This window comes from Amblyomma maculatum, chromosome 3 (assembly GCF_055883805.1).
Source record: "Amblyomma maculatum isolate TAMU_Amacu chromosome 3, ASM5588380v1, whole genome shotgun sequence".
Taxonomy (NCBI): Eukaryota; Metazoa; Arthropoda; class Arachnida; order Ixodida; family Ixodidae; genus Amblyomma; species Amblyomma maculatum.
The window spans coordinates 219,826,092-219,853,366 of NC_139346.1; the positions used below are offsets into that span (position 1 = coordinate 219,826,092).

The 27,275-nt window shown below is 48.3% G+C and overlaps 1 protein-coding gene across 4 annotated transcripts in view; it reads right to left on the reverse strand.

Annotated features, from left to right (window-relative positions):
• Positions 1 to 27,275, reverse strand: part of LOC146197749 (uncharacterized) — a 523,674-nt gene that overhangs the window by 188,584 nt on the left and 307,815 nt on the right. The window lies entirely within an intron of this gene.

Here is a 27,275-nt window from a genome sequence, read left to right on the forward strand (position 1 = left end):
CAATGCGTGCATTCGAAGAGCCAAGATGCATTCTGCAGCAGTTCGTAGTGTCAATGAAGCGAGGGAGGTCGTTTCGTGTAAAAGCACGCGCAGCCAGCTCCTCCAACCATTTGCGCGTTGCATCCTGGAGAAAATTGCGGTAGATAATTGCGGAGAAAATTAAGATTAGATAGATAGATAGATAGATAGATAGATAGATAGATAGATAGATAGATAGATAGATAGATAGATAGATAGATAGATAGATAGATAGATAGATAGATAGATAGATAGATAGATAGATAGATAGATAGATAGATAGATAGATAGATAGATAGACAGACAGACATGGATAGATAGATAGATAGATAGATAGATAGATAGATAGATAGATAGATAGATAGATAGATAGATAGATAGATAGATAGATAGATAGATAGATAGATAGATAGATAGATAGATAGATAGATAGATAGATAGATAGATAGATAGATTAGACAGACAGACAGACAGACAGACAGATAGATAGAGATAGATAGACAGATAGATAGATAGATAGACAGAGAGAGAGAAGACGAACGACCACTGAAAAAAAAAAGAACACACTCGAGGCGTATATACATACGCGCATACATCACCGATGCCAACGAAAAAAAATACGCAAAAGGGATCCGTCTCCAAGAGATGATGTTTCGCTACAGCCTATACAGAACAAGACAAGAAACTACGAAAGTCATAAGCCAAACTACAACAAGGAGAGAGAGAGAAAGAGGGGGGGGGGGGGAGAAGGAAGGGACATATCTTTTTCCTGCCAACGGCAGCCGCATTTTCACGCCCGCATATGTATGCAGAAGGGAGGCTTGAAGAGGGAGGCCCGAAACGAGCGGCATGTCCGCGCACGAACACACGCACAGGTCCGCGCCGCGCATGCGCGAGAAGTTTTTTCTATCTATAAACACGTAACAGATGCGAAAATAACCTCTCCTTGGACAGCAGGGGTGCGAGCGTAGTGAAGAATGCCTTAAAGAGCGCGTGAGAAATTGCATTCCCCCAAAGAGAAATCAGAGAAGAAAAGGCAGAAAAATAAACCCGGCCAAAAGACGGTAACCACGAGGCGCATGCGGCGACGACAGCGACGCAAGCGGTGCGCTGCGAGGACGGGTTTCCAGCTAAAATGAACATACAAGCAAGCAAGACAGCACGAAACGAATGCCTTTCACGCGTGAACTGTCTGCTTGCGTGCGGATATCTGCGATATATGTGCATTTCGCTATCCTTTTCCTCCCATACTCGGCGTCCCTCCTTCTATGTGTTCGTTTTCCTGTAGCATGATACCGGTAGACAGCTGAGTTTTGTTCCATTTGTTTCTTCCATATTTCTGTATGCCTCTCTCTCTCTCTGCTTACGAAAACACTGGAACGTTCAAAAAGCGGCGGTGAACCACCTACGCTCTATGCTGGCAGTTAAGGAAGCCTGGTAGCTTTTTTTTTGCTTCTGCGGCCTTGAGCACAGCATGAACTGTGTTACAAACGAATGCTATAGCTCTAGGTGCAAGACGAAAGCAAATAAAAAAAATTAAGGCAGGAGGAGAGAGGAACATCCACTTGCAGGGGACCGGACAGAGCCCCAACCGTGAACGGTTTAGCCAAAATGACGGTTACAAGGAATATTGCTTCAGTACGAGGGAATAGGGGTAAAATTAAGAGTTAGGAAGCGTGCAGAGTGGGTCAGAGAAATAACTCAAGTTACCGACATTCTAGTGGAAATTAAGAAGAAATGGGCATGGGCAGGACACGTAGTGCGAAGAGAGGATTACCGATGGTCGCTTAGGGTAACAAACTGGATTCCAAGGGAAGGAAAGCGTAGCAGTGGGCGGCAGAAAGTTAGGTGGGTAATGAGGTTAAGAAGTTTGCAGGGGTCGAGTGGATGCAGCTAGCACAGAGCCGGGTTAAGTGGAGAAATATGGGAGAGGCCTTCGCCCTGCAGTGGGTATAGTCAGGCTGATGATGATGATGATGACGACGAGGGAATAAAAGCAGCGAATACGAGCAGAAATGGAGAAAGAACGGATTTATGATTGAAACGGATTGGCGATTACAGAAAAATCAGTCTGATTCATCGTCTTTATTTTTTTTATAGATTATATTTCACAATTTGTGGATCTTAAACAAGTCGAATGGCAGCACGGGGAATGGAGGCGTGTTGCAGCAGAGGACTCCAGATTTATTTCGGCGACACAATCAACAGCGCTCATGCCCCTCCCATATCGGCACCACCGCTTCCTTACATAGAAGTAAAGAGACCTACTAACAACGATAGGGTAATGCACGTGTGGCCAACAAAGGATAGCACTATTAATGAAAAAGAAAAAAACAAAAATATGAACGAGATGAGGCAACCAAGCGCGAAAGCGAAGGGATGTTTGCGGCGCCTTGGCGTGAACAGCTGCCAACCAATAAAGGACGGCTTGAGAAAGGAAACAGTAGTGAACGCGTGCATACGTCCATGAGGAAGTGAAAAGTACAGCTTCAGAACTCGGGCCAAGTTTATCGCCACTACTTATTCAGCTAGGCACCCACTTTGTGTGCATTAGAGAATGCGCAAAATGAAGACAGTCAGCCCCATGCTGCTCGCCAAGCTGAAGAGGAGCTCTCCGGGCGACACACACATAGGCAGGGAGGAGACAATCTCTTTCGGTGATAAAATAGAATTAAGAAAGCAGGTTTTAAATAAAGTCCGTCGTCTCTGGTAAGAAAACACAAACGCAGCCAAAGCAGCAGTGGATGCGCGGACCAATACTGCTCGCATTCTCATTCCAGCGTCCTGACAAAGAACGAACGTCCCCTATCAGGCGACGGCGCATGCGAAAAAGAAAAAAAGCATCGTCCACTGTGGTGCAAAGAGAGAGCAATGAGGGCGGAGCGAAATGGGCGTGGTCACTCAATCTCCTTTCTGAAGCGCGCCAGCCTCATTCAAGTTCTGCCATGCACTCCTCCTGCTTACAGCGACGCGGTGTGCACAGGAGCCCACAAACGCATCAGAGGCGAAAATTCGCCGCCTACTCCTCTAGGGTTGAGCTGTACAGTTTTGAACACCCCAGATGGACTGACAGAAGCATTCCCCTCGCGTTGTTGTTTCTTGGTGGTTTCTTCTTTAGCCGATTGCCTATTTCATATTCTCCGTCTTCTCGTTTGCCTTCCTGGCAGTCCATGTTATCATTATTCTCCGGAACTGCACGGAACCAAATAAAATAAACCAAAGAAAAAAGCTAAAATCTGCAAATGGCGGCAACTAAGCTCGTCCCCTGGGACGAACAATAAGCAGCAGCTGTATTTCTTAGAGAGAGAGAGAGATTCTGCACTCTCTTCCTGCATCGAAAAGCACCGCAGAAAGGATTCGATCCCACGTCCCCGAATTGAGCAGTCGTACGCCCCACCGCGGCGTGGCGCGAAGGGTGAAATAGGGCGCGTTGGCAAGGGAGGAAGACAAACATTAAAGCCAAGCTCATTGCATACAGACAACGCGGTTATTATCTCCTCAAGGACCACAAGGTTCTAATAAATATCGGCTAGGAAAAAGCGGAAGCACACGTTGTTGAATAATAGAGCATGAGGACGAATCGAAATGCCCACATCTCTCAAAATGACGAAAGAAATCCTGCGCTGTTGTCGAGCTAGTTGGTTCTGCATATTATAGATGATGTTGCCGAAAAAACGTTTACGAAGACAGAGATATAAAAGTCTTTCGTCGAATGTGTTTCTCCTATGTCTTCGTCAAAGTTCTTGCGCTGACAATATGCAGCAGCGCCTTTAGAAAAGCACTCGGTGCGGAAGACACGCAATACCCAACAAGGCCTAAGGAAAGGGAGTATCAGCAAATCCCTATTAAATCAGCAGGCCAAGCCAAGAAACCAGGCTGCCAAAAGCGAAGAAAAATAAACAAAGAAAACGCAGCCTTACAAAATATAACTCCAGAAACAAGAGCAAGGCAGGAGAAATAAGAGCAAACAAGAGCACCCAGTTAACAAGCGCACAAAGAAAGCGGCCACGAAGCGCGCCATTCATCAACTACGCTCATGTCGGAGCTGCCTCCTCTTGCCAGCCGCCTATGGATTGAGAGGCGAAACGAACAAAGAGGCGGAGAGAGAGCCTCGCAGTTGAGCAAACCTCCGGTGGCGGCGTCTATGAAGAATCGCCGCCCAAATTCATCACCAAGCAGCTCTGCGGTGCAGCCTTGCGTAGAGGGGAGGATCGGGAAGCTGCACAGCACCAAGAGTCGGGTGAGAAAAAAAAAAAAAGAGCTCGTTTAGGGCCAGATAAGGCGCTGCTAGCACAGCCGCCAAAAGTCAAACACTGGTTAAATGGCAACGACTATATGGAGGAATAAAAAAAAAATAAAGAAAAGGAAACAAATGCCACTCACTTCACAAAAGCGTCAAATAAAAAAAGAAGAACAAGAAAAAAGAATCAAACGGAAGCTCCCCATCTCTGGGTAGGGGCGTGCTTCCACTATCGGAAAAGCCTCGGGGCTTTCAAGAAGACGGGAGAAAGAAATCGCTTTTTCACTGGGCATCTTTATATAATCTCAGGAGGGGAGGTCAAGCTCGGGAAAATCCGTCCTACGATCAATTCTCCCTCTTCATACGAGAAGAGAAAAGAAAGAGACGAGGGATTTTCTCAGGTCGGGACCGCTTTCTTGACTCGTTTTTAAGACCCACAGCTCCTGTTATCGCGCAATTCAGCTTCCTTTTCTTAGTCAGCTCGGCTTTCTTGTCCGGCAATCTGTGAAGCCGCCTCCGCTGCACGACTGCATAGGCCGCGAATCTACGTAGGCCACTGCAGCACTAACAGCCCAAGGAAGTGTCTTACAGCCGACGAAAGATTTCATTCCAGAAAGGGAGCGAGAGAAAAAGTAAACGAAGGAGGAACGTTCCGGGCGCACCGTTATACGTCGCGTGAGAAACAAAGGCGTGGTTGTGACTTGCCAACGCCGTAAGTGAAAAGCCTGCTGCACACCCCGCTACTTTTCAAAGACAACAGAGGGACATAATCTCCTTTTCCCGGATAAAGACACTACGGGGGAGCAGATAACACGACCCCGGACAAAACGTCGACTCCTTTTCGCAATGCAAGCTCTCTCTCTCTCTCTCTCTCTCTCTCTCTCTCTCTCTCTCTCTCTCTCTCTCTCTCTCTCTCTCTCTCTCTCTCTCTCTCTCTCTCTCTCTCTCTCTCTCGTGTGTGTGTGTGTGTGTGTGTGTGTGTGTGTGTGTGTGTGTGTGTGTGTGTGTGTGTGTGTGTGTGTGTGTGTGTGTGTGTGTGTGTGTGTGTGTGTGTGTGTGTGTGTGTGTGCGTGCGTGCGTGCGTGCGTGCGTGCGTGCGTGCGTGGTAACTAAGTCCGCTTAGTCAGTCTGTTTCCCAGGTCTCGAGTGTCGACAGAAGGGCTGCGGCTGGATCAGGAAGTGGACACACCGTTTGCTCAGTATAAGTTGTCTTATGCTTCTTGCAAAGGAAAGTATACGATAACTAGCGTTCACGGTGGTGCGCAACGAAAACCAGTTTCAGTATAATCCTAACTCCTCCCAGGTCGCATTGATTGGCGTTGCATCGTTAATCGAAAAGGATGAGTAAATCTAACATAATAAAACAGAGAGAGCTGATGAGAACAGTTAATCGACGACGTAAATCAGGTTCATGGAGTTCGCGATGAACACCTGCTACTGAAGCCGAAGCTGCAGCGAGCTCTGAATATGTTTAAAGGCGAAAAAAAAACTAAAAGAAAAACAAAAAAAAACCTACATACATCCACACGCCTCAATAACACTTCCGGCGGACAATATTGTGCGAAGTCGGTGACACTCGATTTTTTCATACAGGTGAGGGCATTAAGAACGAAAGCAAGTTCGAACTGCCATTTTCGCTTGTCTGAAGAGCAGCAGTGCCACAATGAAGGTTAGGCAGACTTTGAGGCTTTGAAAAAATCGTCAAGAATCGTTAGCGACCAAAGCCACACACGGGAACAGTGATGTAGCTTCACTGCAAATGCTCCGTGGAACGCAGCAGAACTTGCCTGCACAACAGCCTTCAAGAGCCAGGTAGAGAAGCCAACTTTTGCTGCTGCACGAATCAAGGACTTGAGGCGAAGCCCAATGTTCACTCATTATGTTCCGCTATCGACAAAAATTTGCCCAGTTACGTTACCGTCTGAAGCTGTTGCCGAAGCCAAAACTGCGCTATAGTGAGCTTTAATAAGACAAGCTGCCGCACGAAAGAAGACAAAAGGTGAAGGAACCAATCTCTACTCCTTGCTTTTGAATAGCGGCCCATAGCAAAGAATGGCCAATTTATCCAGCAGAGATATCGAATGGCGCCAAAATATGTGATTTCATGAAAATTGTTAAATGTCCATACTTCTGTAAACAAAAAGATTTAAAACGTCGCGTGCACAATCATAGACGTCAGGATATGAATTAAAGCTCATATGCTACTGAACTCGATGCCGAGCCACACATCGACAGCAAAAACGGTCAACCCTGGATACAAGCGTGTAAAGCGCAAGCAACGTGACATGAAGACAGTGACATCACGCGGTATGGTGGCCATAAATGAACACTGCGAATGAGGAGAGATAAGGGAAACCACCCTAAATCTTAGCCACAACAAAAATAAGGAAAACTTGTATAAAAATGATATCCACCGCCTGACCGCTAAACCTTTTGTAACAGCGCTTGCCCCTCGGAACCCCACAAACGAGCCTTTTGAGGCGCGACTTCGCCATGAGGATTCAATAAAACGTGGACAAGCGTCCCCATACAATTCGCGTGCAATGCAGCGATGTTCAGAACATCCAGGAGATGCAGGCGGCATTTGTTGAACACACTTTCAAGCCCAAATGTTAAACAAAACGGAACGTGCAATGGGCAAACAAAAGCTCGACAAAAAAGAATATGTAACCTCGTAACTGGGGCCAACATCACTGCCTCATTCGCTGCACCATATGACAAACGCGACCGCGCACGTGCCTTGTAACTTCAAAGCGAGAGGACGGCAAGAAATCCGAGCAGTATAGGAATCGAGGGGAATGTAATAAGGCGGCCTCTGCGCTGTGTACGCCTACAAAGAAACGAACCCCGACTGAAACGACGACCTGAAGAATGCGGGGACCAACATGCGAACATCCCCAGCAATAAAGTGCACGCCGCCCGATACAAATGAAACGACCAATGGAATTCCCGACAGCGGCCCCGCTCAGCCGCAGACCGGGCTTGCAAATAACAATTTTTCGGCGCCGTATGAGGCTCAAGAAATGCGACAGAAGAAAAGCGCCACTGACTGGAAGTAGGCTTTTTGGAGCAGCGAAAGTCTGATATCAGAGCACGTTTGGAATAATTTGTGGTCTATATCGGAGCACCTTGGAGCAGCTAGCAGATGGCGTTATAAGCTATCAAGCGCATTTTTCTCTTCACAGCGACAGTAATTTCTATTTATTTTCAAGTCCAATGGAGCGGAAAGATGTCCAAATTAACATAACTTTCGAATTATCGAATGGATTCGAAAAAATTGCCGAAAACCGTCAGCATTACAGTAATTTTACCTGATGAACGACAGCCGCCTACATTTGAGATGAATTCCAAGTGAGGAGGAGGAGGTAAACTTTATTTAAAGAAGAGGTCGTAGGCGCGGGGTAGGTTGACGTTCCCGTCCCCGCGGTGGGCTCCTCTTCTAGGCCGGATGCCAGGTGGCCGACCGACGATGTCGTTCGGCGACCTCTTCAGCCCGCTCCGTGACTCGGAGTTGAACCTCCGGGTCGGAGCTGAGCAGCGCGGCCTCCCACTGAGATTGGGTAGAGAGCTGCAGACTCTGTGATGGCTTGTCTTGATTACATGAGCATAGGATGTGTGGTGTGTCTGCCTTTTGATGTCCACAGAGAGAACAGACAGGGCTGAACTGCTCTGGGAACCATATGGAGTACATGTACGGATTAAAGAAAGTGTCTGTTTGAAGCTGCCGCCAGGTGACTTGTTGTGTTTTACTTAGAGATCGATGTGGTTCTGGGAAGATTTGTCTTTCTTTCTTGAAGTGGGTAGTAATTTCTCTGTAGGTTGTCATCCGCTCCCTAGCCGACCTGAGCTCAGGGCAGCGCACCTCCCGGTTAACTACGAATGCTCGGGCAAAATGGTGCGCTGCCTCGTTCCCAGGATGGTCCGAATGGGCAGGGACCCAGATCAAGTTGATAAGGCGGGTATGGGAGATTTTTTGTAAGATTTTGATGGCTGCGGAGTGGGCCCTTCCTTTTGCAAAATTTCGAATTGCGGTTTTAGAGTCGCTAAGGATGTATTTGGCAGTGGTGGAGGTAATGGCTAAAGCTATGGCAGCCTCTTCGGCCTCCTCCGGAAATTTTGTTTTATTGATTGTCGCCGATGCGAGGGGAGAACCTCGATGATCGACAACTGCCAGGGAAAAGGCATCTCTGTCCGCATGTTCTGCCACGTCCACGTGCGCCGTGTCTTTCTGTACTGAAAATCTTTCGTGTAATTTTTGTGCCCTAGCCCTTCTTCTGTCCGTATCGTATTCTGGATGCATGTTTTTAGGCAGAGGACGGACTATTAATTGCTCGCGCACGTGTCTTGGAATCGGCAAAGTGTGGGCCAGGGTCCCTTCATAATGTATTCCTGCTTTTTTTAGGATGAAACGTCCCGTTTCAGTGCTTGATAGTCGTTCGTATTGTGCGGTGAGGTGTGCTTCCATCATTTCCGCTAAGGTGTTATGAATTCCTAACTTTAGTAGTGTTTCATTTGGGGTATGACGAGGGAGGTTAAGCGCAATTTTATAAGACTGCCTATTAGTGAATCCAGGTCGTCTCTTTCTCTAACTGTGAGGGTGACGTATGGTGTAGAGTAGATAACTCTGTTAAGAACGAAGGCTTCTACTAGTTTCCTGGTCTCAGCTTCTTTAACTCCTCCTCACCTATTCGCGATGCGTCTGAGGAGGAGGGAAATTTGGTTGACGGTGTTTTTCAGTTTCTTAATTAGTGTGTCGTTTTTTTGGTTTGACTGTATGAGCATTCCCAAGATTCTTAGTGTTTCCACTTCTTGGATGGCTGCACCTTCCGCGTAGATTTTGATCGCAGGCGCTTTATTCTTTCTTTGACGCCTTGGGTGTAGAATGAGTAATTCAGATTTCTGGGGGGAACACGCGAGTCCCGCGGCTTGCGCCTCCTCTACGACTACGTCTACCGCTTGTTGTAGCGTACCTTGTATCGTGCCAATACTCCCCTTGGTGGTCCAAAGGGTGATATCGTCCGCGTACAAAGAGTGTTCTAGGTCTGGGATTCTTGGGAGTTCGTGTGCCATTTTGATTAGGGTTATATTGAATAAAAAGGGGGAGAGGTCCGATCCTTGTGGAGTTCCTCTATCTCCTAAAGTGAAGGTGTCGGATTTGATAGTGCCAATTTGAATTTTAGCCGTCCTATCGGAGAGAAAGTCCTTGATGTAGTTAAACGTTCTTGAGCCTACATTCAGCAGTGAAAGAGATTCTAGGATTGCTTTGTGTTTAACGTTATCAAAGGCTTTGGTTAAATCTAGGGCTAGGATTGCCCTGGTACTCCTTTCTTGCTCATGAGATAGGACTTCGTTTGCTAGTCTTAGCATCGTATCCTGTGTTGATAAATGTGGTCTAAAGCCGACCATAGTGTTTGGATATAAATTCTCTTTTTGCATGTGGGACTGGAGTCTGTCTAGTATGACGTGTTCTATCAGCTTTCCTATGCAAGAAGTAAGCGAAATAGGTCTGAAACGACGGTTATAAATGGTTTCATCCAGCGCGGTGAAACTACGCGTGACCATGGAGGCAGAATATGGTTGCACGCGAGGGACGCATGATGCTTACAAAAAGGACACCCCAAGCAGCGTCCGATGCCCAATCGCAGCAACAGGAGGCCACGAAGAAAAAGCGAGTCCAAAACTATGAGATCGACCTGTATTTGGGAAATGACAAACTTTTGATCGTCCTCATACCTGTGCGCGGACACAACTGTTAAGGTTCGCAGAGGCCTATTTCGGTGGTCGCAGTGCACGTTTCGTACCTCAAGGTGTTTTCCCGTCCGAAATAAGCAGAACGAGCTCACCTATTTTATCTCAGCGACTTTACTTGAGTACAAAAATTGCATGAAAATTTACCCTGTATCTCATTAGGAGTGCGATGATTCCAAAGATTTTTGTTCGAGTTCATGAAAGAAAAATAGACAAATGACAGCCACTACAAAGAAGCATATTGTAATCGATTAACTGCTATTAATTTCAACCCATAAAGGCCTTTCGTCAAAGTCGCGGCCTTTAGCACAAACACCACCAGTGAACCAAACAGTCGTAGCGAGCGCCCAGTGTTGCTCACCCCCCGGCTAAATTGTCGTTTAGGCGGAGCAGTACTTGCAACCCTATTAAGTGACGCATCCCTGAGGCACGACAAAGCCGCTTTCGTACCTGGAACCAGTGGAGCAAAAACGGTTGGACACGCGAATGCTGCCAAGAGTATATGATTACCAAATGTGATCGCGAGCAAAGCATCTTACAAACTTTCCTTTTCGCATACATGCGCGAGTGCGCGTGCATGCGTGCGTGAGTCCAAGCAGTGCTGGACCGCACAAAATGAGCCCTTTTAGTCAATTACATTCACAAGAAAATATCTCGACACGGAGGAGCGAAGCCGAAGAAAAGTTGAGAACGTCCTCGCCTAGAGCAAATGGAAATTGGCAACAGCGAGGCTCGCGAAGGGAAGAACAGTTCACCCAGAAGCATAGAGGTCACGTGGGAGAGCCTCCAGAGGAGACGGGGGTCGACGGCAGGCTCTTCGGAAGTGCTTCCCGAACCCATGGTAAACGGGCGACGGTTCTGACCGCGAAGGAGGCAGACGGAGCAGCACAGCGGAAGCGCAGTTGTGGGATCTCTCAGGCCGGTGGCATGTTCCGCCACCGTCTGAACGATGCCAGCGCACCGGTGGCAGAGGCAAAACACAGGTTGCGCTGGGCCCAATACAATTTCCAAACCTACAAAAGCATTAGGCACAATACATTTATGTTCGCAGTTTAATTTCGAAACGAGCCACACGCAGTTGGAAGCATTATCTGCCCACGTGACATACCATCCATATCAATGGTCGGCCGAGAGAGCAGCGGCATGGTGCGGGCGGCCACCCAAGTATACCGCGTGCCGTTACTAAGTTTTTTTGAAAGTGAGACGAAGCAACTTCAAGAGCCAGTATTGTGTAAAAAAGCTGTGCGACAGTACCGGCTACTAAGGATTGTGCGAGTTCTACAGTTCCGGCTTACCAGAGGTATTTTTCGCACTCCATCTAAAACGTTAGCGAAACCGCTACAACTGAACATTCATGGAAGGGCTTATTGTGCTTTTGTTAGGTGAGTTTTTGTAGCTTCTTTGTTTATTTATTTCCAAATACTGCAGGCAGCAGCGCTGCCCAAGCAGGAGAGCGGTTACATGTTCTGCAATAACAGTTCAGAAAACATATTTTCATTGGTGCATTCAACAACAAATTGAGGCAAACGTTTCCACTGATGTGTTGTGAGGGGAAAGTATGAATTCTGGTAACGTTTGGTCCTGGCGAAATATGGGCTTACTACTTTGGAGTGGTTCAGTCTACTAGATCTCTGGGGTGCAGCAAAAATATAGGTATCACGTGACAAACCATACTTGTTGTTATACAGCATGTGAAAGAATTTCAGCCTACAGACCTGAACACGTATTTTAAGGGGTTCTAGCTTAAGCTGACTCAGCATGTTAGATACTGAAGATGTTGAACGGTAATCAGAAAAAATAAATCTGGCTGAAAGACACTGCTCTAGTTTGATAATATCCTTATTATAGCACAGGCGCCAAACTACCGAGGCATACTCGAGAACTGGTCAGACTAGAGAGCGGTATGCTTCAAGCTGACGCCAAGAGTAGCGCCTTTTAATTTTCGGCGAAGAAAACAAAGCTTATTAAATGCTTTCGTGGTAATGCTGTCAATGCGGGTGTCCCATTTGAGGCTGTCTGTAATCGTTAACCCTAGATATTTAACAGCTGAAACAGAATTAATAAACTGGTCCTGTATGTGATAGTTGTAACCAAGGGGCTTCTTTCTTGTTATTGACATAGATACAGTTTTTGCAAAATTAATCTTCATACCTCTCTCCTCACACCAGTCCGCAAGTTTGCAATTACTTTCATTCAACACAGTTTGTTGCGAAGCACTGTCTATAACACTGTACAAGACACAATCGTCGGCCAAATAATTTCACGCTTACACTTTCATCGACGTTTTCGGCAATGCTATTGATATAAATTAAACATAACGAAGGACCTAGCACTGATCCCTGAGGCAATCCCGTCAATACATAAGTATAAGCAGATCTATATCCCGAACATTCCACAAATTGGGTCCTATTGCTTAAATATGCCTGTAACCATCCAGTCAAATTGTCTGGAACCCCCGCTTGTTTTACTCTATCAATAAGCAAAGGGTGCCACACGCGGTCCAAAGCCTTTGGTAGGTCAAGAAATATGGCGTCAACCTGCTTGCCACCGTCAAAGGCCGAACCAAAGTCATGAATGACCGATAAAAGTTGCGTGATGGTTGACACCCTTTTTCGAAAGCCATGTTGATAGGCGACGAAGAAACTTTTAGATTCGAGGTGATAAGATATGTGATGAGCTATTACGTGTTCTAGTACCTTACAGCAAGAACACAGTAATGAGATTGATCTATAATTAGCAGCATTAAATTTATTGCCCGATTTGAATATCGGAATTACTCTAGCTGTTAGCCAGTCGGTTGGTAAAGAACATTGCTGAAGAGATGCATTAAATAAAACAAAAAGATAGTGAGATATTATTTCATTTGTAACACGATTACAGTGAAAATTGCCGTCGTGCTGCAGTTTCGTCAGGTCTGGTCTCTTCATTGTGCATGTAAATAAGTTAAGCCACTCCCGCCATGATACTCATGCGCAAACGCGTCATTTTTGTACGTGCATGTCGAGACTGATGTTTTGTTTGAATAAAGTATGCAATTCATGCCGAATATTTTGTGTTGCTGCTTGGCTAGCGCGCGACCGCTTTTGCATCGCGCTACCGGTCCGATAACTCCGCGGTACTCACGTTAACCCAAACGCTTACTACACCTTCACACAAGAGCAAAACCGCTGTTGTTCTATACTTCATCATCACCATCAGCCTGACTATACTCACTGCAGGGCGAAACCTCTCCCATATTTCTCCACTTAACCCGGTTCTGTGCTAGCTGCATCCACTTGATCCCTGCGAACTTCTTAATCTCATCCGCCCACCTAACTTTCTGCCGCCCCCTGCTACGCTTTCCTTCTCTTGGAATCCAGTTTGTTACCCTAAGCGACCATTGGTTATCCTCCCTTCGCACTACGTGTCCCGCCCATGCCTATTTCTTCTTCTTAATTTCCACTAGAATGTCGGTAACTTGAGTTATTTCTCTGACCCACTCTGCACGCTTCCTATCTCTTAAGGTTACCCCTACCATTCTTCTTTCCATAGCCCTCTGCTTTGTCCTCAACTTAAGTAGAATCCTCTTGGTTGGCCTCCACGTTTCAGCCCCATAGGTGAGTACAGGTAAGATGCAACTGTTGTATACTTTCCTCTTGAGCGATACCGGGGCCCTATTCACAACAATTGGCTATTTTGTTCAAATTGTGACGTACTCGTGACGTGTGCAGTAAGATGGTGCCAGGTTATGTAAGCACACAATCGGGTTACGCATTGTGAAGAAAAAGAGAAATAAAGTGAGAGAAAGAAGTGCTACTATATATTGGCGCCAAGTATGAAAAACGACGGTGCTCCTGCAGGACTCGGCGGTGCATTCTGTGATTCGGAAGCGATCGGGTTGCAGTGAGGTGTGGCGTTGTGGAATGACAAACTTGCGCTCGAACATTCGGCATCAGTTACGCACGGAAAGGCTGCGTGAGTTTCAGCTGATGAACGGCAATGGAATATTCGCACTGGGTTGATGCGAGCATTGTTGTTCATAAGCGCCTCTCACGTTCACTTATCAGCGGCTTTTAAGTGCAGGAAATAAACATTTAAGGACTTGGTCGAAAACAGAAGGAATCGACAGATTTCCAAAGAAGCTCCAGCACTGACGAAGAGGCGCCGGCGCAGCCGATAATGTCCATCTCTGAGGAAAACACTCGCAGTCTCAAAGTATCAATTACTGTTAGGTACTGGCTGTGCTACCCACCTTTTTTTTAAAAGCCGCGTTATGAGCAGCTACCGGCCGTCAGGTCACCAAGTCTGAGTTCCTAACATATTGTGTCGGCTTGAGTTGTGTAGAGCGCGGAAAGCAGCGCAAAGAAAGAGAGAGAGAGAGAGAAGAGAGAGAGATAGAGAGAGCCTTCCACACGCACACACGAAGTGGAAGGCATACGCTGGGTCATACACCTAGACGGTTAAAATTTTCATGCGCTAGCGTACGAAAAGCTCTTACGAAATGCGATGTCCGAGAACGAAACAGACGAACAGAATAGCGGGAAGGTAGGCGATTCTCAGGCTACCGTACACGTGCAGATGGGGATAAACGGACAATAAGGAAAGAAAGATGACTGAGGGAATCATGGTATGAAGCTAGGCCGGCACCGCGCGCGTGTATTTCTTACTGTCGAAACGGTAAAATGCAAATCAATAAAGGGAGGCTATTTTCAGGCTGTATTAAAAAAAAAAAACAATCAACACAAAATGTCACTCAACTATATCATATGATTAGAGCGTACCGTCCTAACATGCTCCGGAGTACTTATTCCTCTCTAAAAAATAAGCAAATGGTGAGCCCGCATGCATATTAAAAGAAAACTTATGAAACACAACACATGTGCAAGCAAACATATGTGCCATGTGCATGAAACATACATTCCTTTAATAAAATAGAAGCTGTGAGTATTTTTGTTTGCTTTGCCCATCGTGGAAAGGCTGCTCAAGTCAGTAACATTGAAGTTAGTGCATAGTGTAAGGCAAAAAAGGCAGTGTTTAGGGCCGACGTTTAAGACAGTTTTGGTGATCCCTCGCTGCCTGTCGCGCGAAGTTCCTGCACAGCCATCGAACCATATGACCCCTCAGTTTATACTCACGAACCGATCAGACAAATAATTAGAAAGCATCGCGGTGCTCTCTGAAATTCATGATGGTTTGGTGGGCGCTGTTTAACACAGAGACAAAGAGAAGAAAACACGGGACCTTTATTTCTCTTCTTTTCTTTGTCGCTGTGTTAAGGAGCGCCCATGAACCATCATGAACAACTCGGCCAATTTCCCCTTCTGTTGCTCTCTGAAATGCCTCGCGCAGATCAACTGCTTAAGTTAGCGGGCCGCATTGCTTCGATTGGCAACAACGGCGCGGTTTCTCTGTGAAAGCAAATCAGTTGCAACGGGAGGGTAGCTATGACCCTCGTGCGGCTGTAAATCTCCGTCGTCATTATTAATCCTATAAAAGATGACGCAGCTGAAAAGTTCCATTACGACGTCGTTTCAGTGCTTTCTGCAATTACAACAATATGTGTCAGCTTACTTCACCACCCACCAAGCTCTCTACCAAACTGCGGGGAGCTAACAGCCGACTAAACTGCACGTCGAATTCTCCATGTTTTATTTTATTTTTTTTTTTCGCGGCCGCCTCGATCAAGTGGTTCAAAATGCGGCGCCCAACTTTGGTCATTTACAGCAATGGCAGAACATCTTTTGCGTAACGGAACGTCATTTTGACGTCATCATTAAATGTTTGTGGATTACGTATTTCCCGCCACACAACGTCAGCCAATCAGATTTCAGGAGTCGACTCGATAGCGGGCGGTTCATTTCAGCTCATTCGTAATACAAGCGTAGGTGCTTCCCTTTCTATGATATATACCTCTGTTTTCCATCCACAGCTACTTATATATACCCTCAATGCATCATGAATACCGCTGCTAAAAATAAGTTTTCACGCTCACGTCATTTTTACGTCACCGCAAAAAGCCATTTCGAAACGCCAAAATTTCGCGCCACAAATTTGAAACACGTTACTCTTCTGAGAACCAATCAGAGAAAAGAAAATGGCGCCGAACGGCGGCCATGTGTGTCGAGAATAGGGCCCCCGGTAAGCTGCTAGTCTAGTGTTCTATATACTCAGATATCAAAAAGGCTTTCGACACCGTTAGCCATAGGATAATATTGAATAAGCTTAACAACTATGACTTCAGAGGCAAAATATTCACTTCGCCCCGCCGGGGTGGCGCAGTGGTTGCGGCGCTCGACTACTGTTCCCAAGGGTGCGGGATCGAATCCCGGCCTCGGCGGCCGCTTTCTGAGGAGAAGAAAAGCAAGGCGCCTGTGTACTGTGCGATGTAGGTGCACGTTAAAGAATCCCAGGTGGTCGAGATTTCCAGAGTCCTCCACAACGGCGTCTCTCATAGTCTGAGTCGCTTCGAGACGTTAAACCCCACAAACCAAACCAAAAATATTCACTTTACTTAGTGGAGACGTTTTTTGATAGGAGAGTGTTATCACCAAGAATACCTTAGTACGACAGCGTACAAAGATGTGGACCACACGTAAAACGCCTTCCTCCCAGCAGACAATGTAATCGCCAAGTGTGCAGCATACTCGTGGCATTTCTGTGCTCTGGACGAGCGGCGATTACGGCGGCACCTCGCGTCGAGGCGAAGAACTAGCGTTTTACCTACTGTTCCCACTGTGCCCCGACTCAACCCAACAGCGTTTACATGCTTCTGCAGCGGTGTCGAGTCCCATCCCTTACGCGGGGCGAAAATCAACGGGAGAAAACATAAAATAAAATAGCCTTGCAGACCCATTTACTAGAACTCAGTAACATATTAGATATGATAATTTATCATATATAAGAACTGTGCCACAATCTTCTTCTTCTTATTATTATTATTATTATTATTATTATTATTATTATTATTATTATTATTATTATTATTATTATTTGCACAGTGTTCCGGGTGCTGTCTGAGCGTCCACCCACTTGACTTGCACGGTCCTCTGAAGCGGAGGTGAACATCAGCCGCGCCGTAACAAAAATAACTGGCGCTTAGACTTTTATGTAATTACTTCGCGCCTGACGACATAGTAAATAGGATGCAAATAAATGTGTACAGTCCACAAGGAACGGTCTCATCTCCGCGCCGCAAGTTTCACTAACGTGCCTGAGATGCTACAAGAGAAGAAGCGATACGCACGAGATGTGGGTGTTCAACAAACGATACGGAAGCGCTGGGTCAGATCAGCACGCGAGAAAACGTATCAAAAAAACGAGCAGCAGCGGTACAAATGCGGTAGGCGCTCCCAACGCCCCCGCTGCCATAACGGATTGGATTGGCTTGTTGCGGCAAGAGTGGATTGCACAGTTTTGAAGCGAACATCAATGCGTTTCAATTGTCGGCAAAATATTAGGTTTTTATCGGTCGTACACATCGCTAATACTTTTTTCAACGTAGTAATGGCAAAATATAGCAATTTAATGCATTATATACCTTGTTCTACTCTCGGGTGGGTACGAATGCATTTTAGCGATCCGAGTGTTTACCACTGAAAAAACAGGAGCCGCTAGTATTGCCAGCCATTTTTTCCGCCTCATTGCTTCATGGGAGTGTTACCCCACTGGCTCTGTCGCTTTGAGTGAAGATGGCGCGCACGGTCACAAATCCCCGAAACGCGGCGAAGCACGGGCTGGGGAGCCTTGACGTGTCTTTCGGCGCTTGGCCATCCGTCCCTTTGAAGCAGCCGTCCGCGCGCAACCGGCCAAGTGCAGCGATCGGAATGTTTGGCCTGATGTTTACGTTTGCATGAATGTGTATTGGAAGCGCGACTGTAGGCGTTGTTTATCTTTGTGATTGCTCGGAACCTCTTGCGTGAGCTGCGGGATGATTTTGGAGAGAGTGTAAATCGGGGATGCGTGTGGTTGCGTGCGCAACCACTCGCTGCTTTGCGCATGGTTTGTGTTTGTTTTACTGTAATATGTGTATAGGAGAGACATATGTGGCACAGTGATTGAGCAGTCCATTTTAAAAAATTGCATGCTATTGGCCACATAGTTGCCTGCTGTTGATGGTCAACGGGCTAGACTCGAAATTTGGAAAAGGTGAAGGAAACGAGCCTTTGTAGGTGGTGTTCGGACGACAGTCGAGTTGAGACGGGTTGTCCGAGGAGGGAGGCTAGTCTGACGGAGGTTTCCAGAGACTCCAGCCTTAAGTGCCTGATTGTGCTAGCCTTCGATCGTCCACCCATTAGCAGCTCAGCTTTTTTGTGTTGTGATGTCGCATCTGACGACGTTACTGCAAATTGCTGTAAATACATGAGACGCAAGATAGCTCGGCCATTGAAGACTACGCTTTCAAGCTATGCGAGCAAAACTGGAGGGGATCGACGCGAACACATGGAGAATATGAGCATCTCTAAGACTTGTTCGTCACCTCCTCGACCTTGTGAGGCACTAACCTCATGAAAATTACACTCCTTTCCAGGAGATGAAGAGAAGTTCTTTCTACAGTTATAAGACTTATACGTTGGCGATACAAGCAGGAGACCCCTTCCAGATTACTTAGGGAACCCCAATGATGAGCTTGATTGCCTCGGGGCAGAACTGAGATCAGGGATTCTTCGGCTTAGAACCAACACGGCGCCGGGCCCAGATGGTGTTGTAGAGATAGCCAGGCAGCGGCGACCGCGGCCACATTTATTTGAGGAGAAGCTGAAGAGGTGACGACGGCAGCGTCCGGCCGAGGCGAAGGTCGCGAACATTCCTCAGCTCTCGTGCCGGCGCTGCTTCCTTCTCTTCGGCACGTACCGGACGCATGCCACGCGAGTAGCTACAGTGTCCCTAATAAAATACTGCAAAACATAGATAATAAATCGGTAGCCGCACTAACTCAGCTTATGCAGGAATGCTGGGAGACAGGGGAAATACCTCAGCAATAGAAAACCGCTTCAGAAAGACAGTTTACGGCCAATATCCCTGACATCGGGCTTGGGAAAGCTACTGGAGTATGTCATCCAGCCAGGATCACCAAATACATCAACAGACACGACCTTTTCCCACGGGAAATGATAGGCTTCCGCTCTCATCTCTCGACACAGAGCCTCATGGTCCAACTGGAACAAGATATTATCGGGTCCAAGAGCAAAGATGCTAAGGACATTTTTTGGATCGATCTAAAGAAGGCATTTGATAATATCTCGCACCAGGGAGTCATGGACGGCCTGTCGCCATTGAATGTAGGAGAAAAAACGTATAACAATGTAAAAAAATATATATATATTACGAGGGTTCAACGCTGCTGAACCAAATACTGAGCGAAAGCATTAGCTGCGGGTGACCGAGCGTTCTTCTTCTCTTTTTCGTTTTCTTCAGCCCACATATGAAGCCCGGCTTTAACCAATCCGTATGAACATGCCTTAGTGGCCTATAGGGGTAACGTGAATGCCGGGGGTCCTAGCAGGCTGATTCTGACATAACCGTCCCATGTGAAACGAGAGACCCAACTTGGCAGCTCCTGCCAGCCCACATCCTAGTGTCACGTGTGGTGTGACGTCACAGCATCGCGTGGGCAAGACGTGGCTACCGCCCGCGCTACGCTGAAGGCTCGAAACGTGGAGTAGTATTGCTTTCGCAATGAAACTTTTTAAGTGAACGTAGTGCCCGCTTTAAATTCATCCCTCTGGGCAGCAGGGGTACCCTTCAGGGCTCGGTACTCTCACCTCTACTCTTCAACGTAGCAATGACGAAATTAGCACAACTTATTTAAGTTTTAGTATTTATGCTGAAGACATTACACTATGGATCAGCCGAGGCGGCGATGTCGAAACTGAACCCACGCTTCAAGATCGTGCGGTTAGTAGCAGAACGTGCATGCTCTCCGGAAAAATCAGGACTCTTTATTTACAATCCTGCGGAAGGAGCGCAAAGTGGATTTACGTGTAAGGACAAGTTCCCCGGGTATCGCAGATCCGTATACTAGGTCTTACGATAATGGCGGAGAAGCTAAGAGGACTGAGCGGCATGTAGCCTCATCCGCCGAGTTTCGAGCAAAGGGACTTAAGGTAAAGGAGCGCATAAATCTGCTATTCTACGCCCCTTAAGGCAGCAGAATGAGAGAAATTAGAGAGCCTAATCCGCACAAGTATTAAAAGAGCCCTTCCCGCGCTGTACTTCCACCGCCATGCAACTGGGCACATCCATAACACATATGGGATGAGATCGCGGAGTCGGTGCGCACTTCACAGGTAGAGCGGCTCCGCCTAAGCGCCACAGACAGATCCATACTAGAAGAGATCGACACTTGGGTAGACACCCAGCCAGAATCTGAAATAGATATGGCTGTACGGGGCAGGCTATGGCCAAAAAACATGCATCCCGAACACCATAAGGCACGCCGGGAAATGGGAGCTCGTATGCCCAGTAGGAAATTTAGCCACCTTACACCGGAGGCCTTTCTCCGGAGAAAGCTGAAGTAGCCTGCGATCGGACGAAGGCGCGTTTCGTGGTCTGCGACAGCAAAACTGCCATACGAAATTACAGTCGTGGGTTGATTGCGAATCGAATATTACACCAGTCTCAGCTGATTTGGCCTCTGGCGTTCCCGCTAACGGATCCGCCATGGCTCGAGGGGCAGAGACGGCGGCAGAGGGAGAGGGGTGCCAAACCGAAATTCTATACCACTACCGACTATCCTAAATTGCCGTCGCATTCAGACTGGGACATTTCCATACCCGCTCCTGGTTAGCACACAGGAGAAATATTAGAATTCTGTACAAAGAGGGACCCTCGTCTGGGCCTAAATGTGACGCCGCAACTCTGGGAGACCATGCTGCTCTGATCGGGAGGCCAACAACGTCTGCTGGCCCATCCCAAGCGACGGATGGCCGAAGCTCCGCTGGTGTAAATAAAAATACTCTGTCTACAAGGGAAGTTCTCCGCGCCGCAACGTGTCGCTGAGCCACGAACATCACGGGACGAGAAGGAACACACATTAGTCGAGTAAAAAATAACGAACGACGTCGGATTCAGATGACCGTTTAATGCAGCGAGGAGGAACGTAAACGTCGCTCGCTTACACTCGAGGATGCGACATTCAGGTCTTTCACAGTTAAGGCTCAGCAGAGATGTTAACCAGCGACAAATTACTTTCCCTGAGCTCGCAATTAACCGAGGAGCTAAATGCAAAGAAAACGGGTTAGGCCTAACTCCGGGTGGGGCACACACGTAGGCCTGAAACATAAATCTCATTAGGAATCAACAGGCATACTCAGCGACGATAAAGAAGGCGATAAAAAAAAAGCAAATCGGAAAAAGGCAGCATAGCCGAGGATGTATGACCGAAGTGCAGCCAGCCGTCTCTCGCGTAGAAGCAACGGAGAACGGAGCTCTCAAAACCTCGATAACAGTGCGCGAAATCGCCCCACATTTTCAACACTGACTCCGTTGCACCACACATGAAAGGCCGGACATGAAATAAAACTCCCTTGCACGACGACGAGGGAGATGGTTAAAGAAAGCGCATTTAGTCAACGCGACCATGTCGAGCACAGGCAGGAGGAAGCGAAAAAGGATCTGCATCGACCGCGGCAGCCGCACATATAAGCGACGGGGCACGTTGGGGGCGCCTTTCTTTGCCGAGCGACGAGAAAGAGGAGGAGCGGCGGCCATTATTAATAAGGTTACCACTTAAAGACAGCAACAGTCGTAAATAACCGACATGATGGCGGTAAAAGCACGGATTATTCCATGCACCCTGTATCGCATCTGGGTCGGCGATTTATTTTTTTTTTTTTCTCGGCACGCTCTGCGCGCGCCATTAACGCCTAAAGGTGCCCAGAAACGGCGCCATACCGAAAATAAAAATATAAAAGGATCGTGGGGATCAAGCCGATTAGGCGAGTGGGCAGACGCTGTAGCCGCAGGAACGGGGTATGTAGCATGCAGGGAGAAAACAAACCAAGGAGGAGGAGAAGGATGGTTTGGTTTGTTGGTTTGTGGGGTTTAACGTCCCAAAGCGACTCAGGCTATGAGAGACGCCGTAGTGGAGGACTCCGGAAATTTCGACCACCTGGGGTTCTTTAACGTGCACTGACATCGCACAGCACACGGGCGCCTTGCTTTTCGCCTCCATCGAAAAGCTGCCGCCGAGGCCGGGATTCGATCCCGCGTCCTTGGGAACAGTAGTCGAGCGCCGTAACCACTGCGCCACCCCGGCGGGGTGGAGGAGAAGGACGAAAGTGAAGCAGAGTTCATGGGGGTGGACTGGAGTCGTGCAAATAAAAGCCCTCTCGGATAATATCCTTGCCTTCTGGCACGTATTTTCTTTTCTTTTTTTGGTGGTGCTGTTCGTGTAAGCTTGCGCATTCGGAGCATCTCCTTGCCACTTGTGTTCTCTTGGTAGGGCATCCTGAAAAACGAATTCCCCCCTCCTAGGGGCAGCGGTTTGTCCTTTAAAAGCAAGGTTTAGGTACTTCAAAACATTAGGAGCTAAAAAGATTAGGGGGACCGTCAAGCTTAGTGTTAAGTACTTTAGATCAATATAAGGTCCTAGCACTAAGAGCGCGCCTTTTCATTCCGCGGATACATTCTTTGATATATATATATATATATATATATATATATATATATATATATATTCTTGTTCATGCTAGTTTTGGGAATCGGGAGGCGCAGTATCTGTGTGTGGACGCCTACAAAAGGAAGCAAATACATGTGGTCCCCAAAATTCGAAACCCGCGTGCGGAGCAATGGGAGACTCTGCCGTCCAGCGACCGCTGCGAAGACCAGAAAGGTCTGGTACAGCGAGCCCAATGGGCGGCAGTAGCCAGCGGAGCCCTGGACTGAGGGCAACCGACCATTGTGCAAAAGTGGACGAGGTCGACGGAGAAGACTCTTGTGGATTCAACACGCAGACATCTCTGAAGACGTCCAAAAACCGCCAAGTAATATAAGGCTAAATAAAGTTTTTCTTTCCTTCCTTCAGATGCAAGTGTTGCGCCATACTGCAGGGGGCGGAGGAAACATAATTACAGCTCTTGTACACAGGTGGGGGCTCTCAGTACAGAGCTCCAGTCGCCGCCGCCGCCGGCCGGGGCCCTGGATACCAGCAACTGCTGTTCGCTCAGGGCTGCGTCCCATGCAGCTGGGTCACGATCGGTGGTTATAGGTGGGAGATGACAATGCAAGCCCACGTGACATTGCGGGGAAGAGTAGAAGGCTGGCATAACTCGTATGAGTGCCGTGAGTGCCGTGAACATCTTTTCGGAATGAAAAGCCGCCTTTACAGAGTCTTTCACTGCGTGCGCTACGTGACGAGAACAAGGCTGCCTTCTAGCTTTGACAAAGGGTCAGCCAGACGAGTAAAAACATGAGGCTCGATGTCAAGTGTTGTACAAAGACAAAAAGAAACACCACGATGAGACGAAGGCAAGCCCACTTGCCGAAACGTTGGCTCGGTTTGTGAACTGCGCTGTACCCTTGTCCTCTTTCATACACGAGGAGACAAGGAGGAATAAAGGAAATCATCAAGGTTTTTGATAGAGGGTGAGGGGCAGTATCTGCATCCTCTAAGTACGGAAATAAAAAATGAACCTAAGACGACGATAACCGCCTCCATCATAGAATGCACAGAAAAAAAAAAAAAAAAGAACTGAAATTCACCATTGGTACATCGACCACAAATGCTCTGTGGTGATGATGAACGAGCACGAAGAAGAGTCCACTCAGTGGCTTCACCAAGGGGTACTTTAACGGCACAACGCGGTCTTTGAAAGCGCAGCCTCCGTTCTAACGTAACACAAACAGCAGCCAAATATGGGTGGGGCACAAAGTAAAAATGTAAAGACAGGCACAAAAGCCCGAGTAAAGTGGGAAGAGGAGAAAAAAAAAGTCAACCTTAACTGAGCGGCAAAAGCGTGTTGAAGATACTTATAGCAGTGCGACGTCGGCGAGCGCACGATCCTTAATATGCGAGTAGTGCGCAGATGCTTCGGTGCGCTCTTTCCCTCAGCCGCCCGCCCCGCAAAACAATCGGGCGTGATGGACACGACGAGAAGGGCGAGAGTGGCGCAGAGAAAGAGAGCAAGCATCGTGATTCGCTACACACGCGCTCCAGGCGGACACCTGTGCTCCCTCAAACAACGTAAGGTGAGCGCCACCAACTTGACCGCCAAAAGCTGGTTGTAGTGACGTTGACCGCCCCTTTGAAGGGAGCCCATGGTTTGCACAGAGAGAGAAAGAGTACTAGCAACAGGGCTTTCATTGCATCGAGAAGCGTATGTTTGCTGCGGGGTCTTCCCGAGCATGCCTCCGCCACAGGTGGCAGATGTCTTTGGGCTCCGTGACGTCACTATACCATGATCCATGGATGGGAATGGAACCTACCCTTGGAACGCCGACTAAGATACGCTACACCCAGGCCATATAGGCACATTCGTGCAGCTCTGTTCTCTTCCTGACAACATACATTTCAATCGAGGTACGGTCGCGCTACACCTGCTTAAAACATTCAAAGGCACATTGCATAGCCTGGTAAATTTATTTTTCTACAAAACGTAGGGGTAAAAAATGTTCAAGTGTACCCGAAGCTTCATTCGACCATGCACGGCCGCACTGACGAAGGCGCGCGCGCGCGTGAGCGGATTGTTGACTGTATTTTATTCCTCGTACACGATAAATGTTCGATGCTGATTACGGCCTTTGCATAAAGCATAAGGGGCGAAATGTCAGGACCTGCCGGTTGGAACTGACGCGGGCGAAGCTAAAAGCGAGCGCGCGTTCCCCTTGCGCGTGAAGGGCTGTAGCGGAGGAGCAGCAGTGGGGCGGTGGAAACAGACCCCATTTGAGAGGCCGTAAGAGAAGAGAAGCGCGCTCTCTCTCGAGACCGGCCGCCGCAAGCATGCAAGGGCGTGCTGTGATCTCTCTCTCGCGATAACCAAAGGGTTCCTTTGAGATAGAGTGGGCGACCACGGCAAGATACGCCTGTTGCGGATCGTCGGATCACAATCGAAAGGCTCGAGCTGCGCTCTCAGGTACGACCCGCAGCGGGCGAACTCGAGTACGCACTGGTCTGCGCGGACAAAAACCGTAGCGTACGCACCTTGCGATGTCTCTCTGGGCCCCGCTTGGACGGTCGCGCAGCCGTCGAAGCGGTGCCGTGCTCCCGCCGAAAGGCGCCAATGAGAAAAGTGCGGCCGAGCGACAGTGACGTCCGGACAGCTTTCCACCCATGCTTCCACCGCTTGATACGGGAGAGGAAAACAACGGTTGCGCAAAAGCCCGAATCTCACAAACATCCTCCCGAACAACCGACCGAATATAGGCGTCCGCACTGCCCCCATGGCACAACGAAAAAACATCTGGAGCTGCTGACATCTCGGTTGTATTGCCCGTTGCTGGAGCGTCGTTTCCATGGTCGTTCAACGGTACGCGGTGGGCTGCCAACGAGGTCCGCGAATAGCTTAACGCATGAGGTGGCGAAGCTTCTTGCCCTCTGGCCAAAAGGCGGGCCATGTCTTTTTAGTACATGTGCTAGCTTTCATTTGGCCGCTGGTTTCTGGACTGCAGCTTCAGCTTTCTTGCGGCGGTAGACGTTGGGAAAGGTGGTCAGAAGATCACGGCAAAACGCCTGCCAGGTAAGGGCGCGGTTTTCGAACCACGTACGGGCAGACTCTTCAAGGGCAAAGTAGACATTCAGTTTACGGTAGTCCCTCCAACTGTTATAGCGGGCCACTCGCTCGAAGGTTGCCAGCCAATCCTCAGCGTCCTCGAAGACTTCGCCGTGAAAACATGGCGGTGTTCGCAGCGGGTGGCAGGCGCCGAGAGGCTGGTATCAGTGGCCCCGTCGAGGTGAGTCGAGAGCCGCGTCGGGGTGGAAAGGGCCCAAACTTAGGCGAGTGGCCGCGGTGGCGGCGACTGGGTCGCCGGTGGACCGGGGTCAAATCCGTCGTGAAGCTTGATACCTAACTGAGCGTCGAGGTGACAAATCGCGCTACGCTTTTCGATAAACCTTTCTTAAGGATGTGCTCTCGGCAACAAGCAATACACTTTCGTCCTGGTAAATTTCTGCTACTGGTGCTAGTACCACTGCCGCACTCGTACACACGTAGCCACAGTGGGGCGACAGTCACGCGACGGGAGCCTGGCTGGACATTTGCTTCAATTATTTTGTTTGATGGGTGCCTATCAAACCGGCATTCATTCTCGTCCCGCCTCCTCCCTTGCGTCGGTCACGCCGCTCGTGTCGACGGCCGCTCGAGAACGACAGGCAAACAACGAAGGCCCATCAGGGAGGCCGTTAGTTACGCGGGCGACGCATTCAAACCTTCCCCGAAAGAGCGGCGGTTTAAAAAGGGAAATCGGAAATGACGAACACGCAGCGCGAACATTCGCAGAACCAAATACTATGGTGCACAGTTGCCATGAGCGCTGTTACAGACGAGTCGAGGAATAGAGGAAACGAAAAATAGAGCCTGGAAGGGGGAACAAGAGCACTTTTCCTGCCGTGCATGCAGGAAGCGCGACGGAGACGTGAAAAGATAGACAAAACGTAGGAGCGCTATGGCTCGCAAACTTATTTCTTTTGTTCATTAGGGCGCCCTTATTCAAATCGTGCCCAGCTGCACGAGGAGGTCCTCACACACGCACTCATCGCGAGCGTGCGACGCCAGAAAAAGAATAGCGACCCATGCCAAGGAGCAAGAGAACAAAAGCGGAATGCGCGAAGCACGCGACGAGACGGCTGCGAACAAAAGAAATAAAACATCTCGGCAGCTACGTTCGCTTCGGACGAAAGGCGTCGGCCATTTGCAAGTCAATAACTGCGCCGCCGTATACTTCTTGAATGCTGAGAGGTCGTCGATGGAAAAAGGGTCTCGCTGATGTGTCGCACTTGTTTGTTTTGTTCTGTCAGCGCACCTGGACGTATCGTAGCGCGAGAGAACTTCGGAAGACGCCGTTCTCTCCATCCTGCGCCGACGCTCAGTCAAGCAAGCATTACGCGTTCGAGGTCGCGAGCACGACGCCTCCTTTGTTTCTCTTGCTTCTCAGGAGAATCTTCGGTGTGTATCTGCGGGACTCGCGTCGCCCTCGGAACAGTTGCGGCAAGCCATTCGCATCGGCCACCTCGAACCAGACTAGCGCCGACCCCGCACGGTCACTACTGCTTCAGACTCGATTTCGACATGCACTTTGTCCGTACTCTCGGGGAACCGTCGACGTCGGAGAAAAGCATAACGCAACGTTTTAAAAC